The 7,288-nt window shown below is 48.1% G+C and overlaps 2 pseudogenes; both read left to right on the top strand.

Annotated features, from left to right (window-relative positions):
- Nucleotides 1-1,224: 1,224 nt before the first annotated feature.
- On the top strand, nt 1,225-4,494 carry LOC117190753 (annotated as a pseudogene).
- A 971-nt stretch (nt 4,495-5,465) lies between these two features.
- Nucleotides 5,466-7,288, top strand: LOC117190754 (annotated as a pseudogene).

Raw genomic sequence — 7,288 nt, 5'->3', positions numbered from 1 at the left:
CCGGCATGTGGACACAACACCGGGGATCAATAAGAAGTTCGCACCAAAGTATCGAGGACCGTACAGGATCAATAGAGTATTGGATAATGATCGTTATGAGGTTGTCGACATTGAGGACTGTCAGTTGACGCAAATGCCATTCCGAAGTATACTAGAACCAGCAAGGCTTAAACCCTGGGTAGAGTGTAAGGATAAAACCATGGTCTCATGTTGTTAATCGATGAAATAGTATGTTAAGTAAGACAATACCGAAAAAGAAATGTTTAACCAACTGTATGCCTTAGTGTGTAGATCGTGGGCGATCTGTAGTCAGGTTTCCCGAATGTAAGATATGAATATTAGTTTATAAGATTTGAATATTAGTTTAAGATTTACTCATCAATAGTATTATAAGAAATACCAATGTACTCGATATATCGATACTTGTCGAGGACAAGTATCGATATGCCAACACACATTCATTCGAATACGACGATCAAGAAAGAAGAACATATAATAAAACCGTGCTATTAAAAGTTTACAATATGTATATGTTAATCCCCTAATTTAAGTCCGCCCATATTATATCTATATGTAACTTGTTTATATTTATTATATTAATTATTTCTATCTAGCTATTTAGTTATTAGCCGCCCGTAATGATAAGATGAAGGGGGAATGAATAGGCAGGCTTAGTGTAGCGATGATACCGTGTAAAATTAGGAAATTGAAGTGAAAATTATAACGAAGAAAATGAATTGCTAAGCGTTTCATATGGGGGGAAGAGGAGCCACAGCAACGAGAGGGTAAGGCTGCTGCACATGGCAGGCAGATCCAAAACGTTGTTATTCAGATCTCAGGTAGGGTGGGTACGTCAGGGGTAAAAACATCGACACCTCGACCTGGTCCACGTCTGTGTTGAAGGAAGTTACTGTAATGTTGTTTGTCGAGTAGAGTCCGTTTGCAGTTTTTTTTTGTCGATTACTTTTGTTGTTTCAATTTGTTCGAGATGTCCAATTAGTTGGTATATTGTGCGAGATGAGGGCTTGGGAAGTACCCAGCCCTGGGATGACTGGCTAGCCGGCGTTGCCCCGAAGAAAACAAAGGTTCGTAACATAGTTCAACAAAAACTAAGCCAAACTTGCTTAAGCCAAACATGAAGGATAATCAAAATGCCCACTATCTGCCTCCAACTTTCGATACTATCGCAGAGTCTGCTACTATCGTTGTTTCCAACAGGTTGGCAGTTCGCAAACAGCTGATTTCCAAACACAATTTAAAAATTTGGTTTTCAAATGGGATCGAAAGATTACTACACCTGGACATTTCCAAACACACCTGAGCATGTGGCGTAAGAGTACTGTATCTTCCAGTTACGACTATACACAATTGCTTATCTTCAATTAGCCAAGAATTGAACCAGCTGGGCCGGTCCCTCGTGTTCGTTGGAGTTATTGGCCGATCACGATGTGTGCTGGCCAACAAAATGCGGGCCTTTGGGATGGAACCACCTGTAGACCATGAGCCGACTGACGGACAGTTGCAGTGCTACTATAAACCAGGCACCTCCACTTTGCTGCTGCACTTCGAAACGACCTTCGACGATGCGATATTGGGTCAGCAGATAGATGAAACCATGGAACAGGACGGGGCCCCGTTCGACTTCGATGGCTTCTACGAACGGATGAAGTGCCGGTTCGTGCGAATGATGCTACTGGCCCTCCACGTCTGCCACATTTTAGTCTACCTGGAGAAGGTCAGACCTTTGATCTCTCTTTGGTGACCATTTTTCAGCTCATGAAGTTCGCCAGAGAACAGCATCTGATGCAGTTTCTGCCCAGTCTCTTGAAGGAGACCTCTGCTGGGAGACTGCTTGGCGAGAAGTGCCGCCTGTGTACCCCCAGGATTCTATTTCTCTTCGAGAACTTTACCCAAGAGGAGGGCAAGACCCGGGAATGCGTGTCTGCCTGCGAATTCCAAACGGAGGACAGCATCTATGAGCTCCTGCGCCACCACCAGATAATTACCAACAGAAGTTCGAGCTCTCTGCTGGCTCTGCCCAACAATAAGCAGTTTGTTTTCTACAATGCCCACGATCATCTCCATGCAGACAGACTTCTGCAATCCATAGAATTCCTAAACTTGGACATGCGCAAGCTAGATGTCAAAGAAGAGGAAGTCCTTGAACTGGCCACCTTCGACGGGTTCGTCAAGTCCTTTGGCGAGTCCTTCGAAAACACAAATTACGAGGAGCAGCAGTACAAGACAGAGCACACCGCCTGGCACTTTCTCCAGAGGCACGTCCAAGACGCATTGCTAGGCTGCTTCGACGAGGGCTCCTTCAAGCAGGTACCACAAAGGGGACAGCTTCAGTTGCTCAACTCCCAGGAGTGGCACGATTGCATTGCGGAATTGCACAAGCTGCTGGTGAGCAGTGCAGGAACACAGGAATCACTTAACGAGATCCGAAACGAGGATTATGTGAGTTGGTGGCTGGAAGACGGCGTAAAGCGTTTAGTCATTCATTCTGGTTCTTTGCAGCAGGACTTTTTGCAGTCCTTCGATGAGAGCCTAAACTATGAAAACAAGTGAGTCAGGCCTCCTTTAAGCTCGGGATTTTCTCTGTTTACCTGTTTGCTTTTCAGATTCTGGGCACATCTGTGCGAGATGGGCCTCAAGAAGGGCATAGAGGCTTACAAACAGGCTGCCCCAGCCATCTACGGCAGCTCAATGCACCAGCAATTGCTGTCCGAAGCCACCCTCGCCTTTGAGGAGGAGGGACGCGGACCACCGGCTGAGGCGTCCATAGCCAAGATGACGGCCATCTGTCTCAGGCACTGGCAGGATGGTAGGCAGCAGTGTGAGCAGCTCAGCCTGCGATCCCAGCCCTGCACCCAGCCCAAGGAAATGACGCATGACAAGCACAACAGTGGAGTGATTCACTTTTCCAGCTGCAATTGTGGCCGGACTCAGGGAAGGAGAGAGGACCCCTTCAGCCTGCGTCAGGCCAACTATGAGTTCTCCGATCACATGGTCAAAATGTGCAATCTTTGTGTGAAGGTCAAGCAGTTCAAGATTCCCATCTTCGAACCGACCAACAATGAATATCGGGCAGCGGCCTTTGAGGTTGCATTTCCCCTGCTGCACGCCGGGAAGAATCGTCTGGCCCAGGACGCAGAACTGGACCCGGACGAGGAGGATGAGGAACTGCCAACGGGAGAGCAGGAGGAGCAGCACATCACTCGGAGAAATGGCTGTTGTCCCCGACATTTGGATCGGATCTGAACATGTCCATAGCCGGACTCGGAGTCTCGCTGAACGAATCCGAACCGTGCTTCGATCAGGGCTCCAGCTCTGAAGCGGAATCCACCAGTAGCGTCACATCCAGCGTGGAGTCAAATAACGAGCTGGTGCTGCAGCTAAAAGAACCCGCCAAAAAGCATGAGGAATCCTGTGATCCCGATTCGATCGCCCCTCTGCCCAGCATGTGCTTGACATCTACCACAGAATATCTGCCTGGCCTGGTGCACACCTTGAGTAAAGTCGGACTCCTGCCTCTGTTCCCCAGCTGGTCACTGGCCTGTGTCGGCCCCAGTTCCATCTACAGCCACAATACGGGCCTACAGGAGCATTTCCAAAGCGGCTTTCTCTCCGGCGCCAACTTCCTCCTGCCCTGGGACGTCCAGCTTAGGCTTGTACACGCCACCAAGCACTATCACAATTTCCACCAGCCGCATATGAGTAAGAAACAGCGACGATATCGCAAGCACGGCGATCGGATGGTGCTGAAAATCTTCGTGGGGTTCGAGTACTATCCTTGTCCCTGCCGATCCCAAAATATTTATTTGGCCCAGCTAATGCGTATTCATGGGGTCACTCCCAAGGCTCCCGTCAACATCATCGTCGACCCCAAAGTCTGCATGGGAAAGGACAAGTACACTTTCACCTTAGGCAGCATGGTCCCACCCCGACTATCGCAGAGCGCCTACTGGATCCTCCGACTCCCCTTTGTCTACCAAGGCGACGATGCCCTGATTGCTCCGCCGGAGAAACTGGAGCCAGATGACATTATGGCTGGAGGCTATCTCATGGCGGGTATGTTTGGGATTGCAGAAACGGATCCAACACTGGACTTGAATGATCAGGACCACCTGGACACCAATGAGCTAGGAACGCTTACCAGAATTTGAGAATGCCAAGAGGATCATTTCATTGATCAAGTAAAGTCTCAGTAAACTATTCCTCCTTTTGGAAGCATTACAGAGCTTTTCACATATTCTTTTTAGTAACGATTAACGATCTTCAGACTGTGCTCTAGGGCTGGAATTATGCAGAGCGGAAATGTCGAGGCTTGCTTGAGGAGTCCATCGGCTCTGATTCTGCTGGGTGCTGGAACGGCTGGTGGCACTGGGCAGGGATGGAGCAGCAAGTCATTGATTTTTTCAAGAATACAACCTTTGCGAAACTGAAATAGATATTGAAATAGCCATTACTTGCGTTTGGTTAACTTATGAATTTAATCAATTCTAGAAAGTGATCTGAGATATAAATATATATAGATATTATAAAATATAATGAAGCTGATTACCTTTGGGAATAAATAACCAATAAAGTAATTATTTGCTAAAAAACCCAGGTGTCGGCACGTTAATCTGGGAAATTTAAGCCTGGGCTATGTTGCTGCGGTGCTGAGAAACGGGGCTTCACAAATTCAAAGAGTGCCGCTACCGTTTTTATAACAATGGCAGTAAAAAAGTTGAAAAATACAGTCTGGTCAGCCGCTTCTGTCTCGGTCTTAGCTCTGGCTTCTGTACGCCCCGCGGGCAAATTGTACAATTTGTGCAATTTGTTAATCACTTTGACGCCTTACACCTTTGACCACTCTTACTGAAAACTGATCTATAAACAAATCTGCTTGACAGCAAAAAAGGGGAACTGAAAGAACGAAGTCTATACGAGTTCAAAGCAATTGCCAAGATGTTTGCCATCTCTATAGACTGTCCATCATAATGTGCATCACCACTAAGTGTGGCGCGGTGAAAAGAGAATTTCAAATGAAGGAAATCGGCCAATGCAAGCAACTACTATATTGATGGTGATAGGATGCACTTATTTCATAAACAGTTGCAATTTTTGATTAAAGTGGCACTTCCTGATAACGAGAGTGTCTGTCTTCCCGTTTGGTGCATTTTATTATTTAACTAGACTTGACTCTGGGGGTAGAAGGAGACGTCATCGGAGCGGAGAACGCAGTTTGCTAAGTATACGGGAGTAGCAAAGTTCAGTCTTTACTTTGTGGTAGGTTGGACAGGGTAAGGTACCAGATAAGCACGGGCAAGACACACGCCAGATGACTGATCAATTATTTCCACTATTCCCACATTCAATACACCTATCAGCCTTAGATAACGCCATCTGGAGTGGCCACTCCTGCGACAAATAAAAGCCTTGTCCGGATCTACTGGCGACACAGTGAACGCTCGACCGTTCCAGACACCAACATGAGACTGCTCCTCCTCCTACTCGCCATCCTGCCGCTGGTCATGGCCGCGCCCAAGTCGTCGACAACGGACCGTTTGGCTGTTCGCTTCGACCACTTCAAGGTCTACAGTTTGTTCATCGAGAACGAAGAGCAATTGGAGGAATTGAAGGAGATCTACGAAGATATTTCCGTAAGAAGATCGTGTGTGCTACAGACGAACAGTTCAGTGAAATCCGAATATCATTCCAGGTGCACTTCCTCAACGAGCTGGCTGGTCCTGGTCATAGTTATAACATCATTGTGGGTCCCCTGCTCCAAAAGTACGTTGAGGGTAATCTGAATGACTTGAAGATTATCTATAAAGTGATTGTCGAAGATCTGCAGAAGTAACTGTAATTGATCTCCGGTCGGATCATATCTAAAATACCTACCTTCTGTTCTTCAGATTGCTGGATAAGTCTGCTGTGGATAAGAACTCTCAGATGGAGTGGGAGTCGTATCACACCCTGGACACGATCTACGACTGGGTGGACAAGGAGTGCGCCGCCCACGACTACCTGGAGTGCAAGGTGATTGGCCAGTCATACGAGGGCCGCGACATCAAGAGCATCAGGATGTCGAAGCGAGAGGGCAACAAGGCCATCTTCCTGGAGGGCAACATCCATGGAGTGGATCTCCTCGGCCACCGTCACCTTCCTCCTCAACGAGCTGATCAACTCCGAAGACCCTGAGATGCAGCGCCTGAGCGAGGAGTTCGACTGGATTGTAGTGCCCATGGTCAACCCCGACGGTTTCGTTTACACCCACGAAGTGGAGCGCCTGTGGCGCAAGAACCGACGTCCCAATGGCGCCACAAACTCCTCCGGCCCCTGCTACGGCATCGACATGAACCGCAACTTCGACTACCACTGGGGCGGTGCCGGCTGGAACATCGACCAGCCCTGCGACCACTGGTTCGGCGGCGACGAGCCCAACACCGAGATCGAGATCCTCAGCCTGCAGTCCTTCGTCAGCTCCTTCAAGGACGGCTACATCCGTTCCTACATGGCCTTCCACGCCTACGGCCAGTATGTGCTCCTGCCCTACGGCCACAGCAACACCGATTTCCCCCCCAACTACGAAAAGATGAAGCGCATCGCCGCCGCCTTCTCCGATGCTGCGTCTGAGCCCTACGGCTCAGCCTTCACCTACGGCACCAGCGGTCTGCTGAACTGTGAGTATTACGATTTGCTTTCCCTTCGATTTCCCAACTGACCGCAACACTCACCTTCAGATGTCGTCTCTGGCGCTGCCAAGGATTGGGCCTATGGCGTGAAGAACATCCCCTTCACCTGCACCGTAGAGCTGCGCGACAAGGGCACTTACGGCTTCTTCCTGCCCTCCAACCAGATCACCGAGGTCGGCGTCGAGGTTGCGGCTGGACCCTGAAGGGTCTGGTGAACAAGGCCGCCGAGGAGGGTATCTTCGACTAAACATTAGTCCGGGCGATGGAAAACCTCTGGGAACATACGGATTCATAGGCTGCTGTAGAAAATAATAAATATATAAATTTATATTTATTCCGATGAACATTCAAAAGCTCCATAAACGAAAACAAAGAAAGCTCCTGTTTAACTGGGAACGCGAAAGAGCTTTTGGCGCCACAATGATGAAGATATCATGTAGATATTCCTCTGTTCCTTGGAGACACTTATCCACTTAATGTTTTTAGTACGAGTAATAGACTATACATTTTTGAAAGGGAATGATTAGCTAATTAATAACTACCTCAGGATAAACATTCATGCACTGCCACTTATAGTTGCAGCTGTGCATAAATCCGTTGAT

This window comes from Drosophila miranda, assembly GCF_003369915.1.
Source record: "Drosophila miranda strain MSH22 chromosome Y unlocalized genomic scaffold, D.miranda_PacBio2.1 Contig_Y1_pilon, whole genome shotgun sequence".
Classification (NCBI taxonomy): domain Eukaryota; kingdom Metazoa; phylum Arthropoda; class Insecta; order Diptera; family Drosophilidae; genus Drosophila; species Drosophila miranda.
Note: the sequence above shows the minus strand (reverse complement) of the source record. Positions and strands in the feature narration are given on the sequence as shown.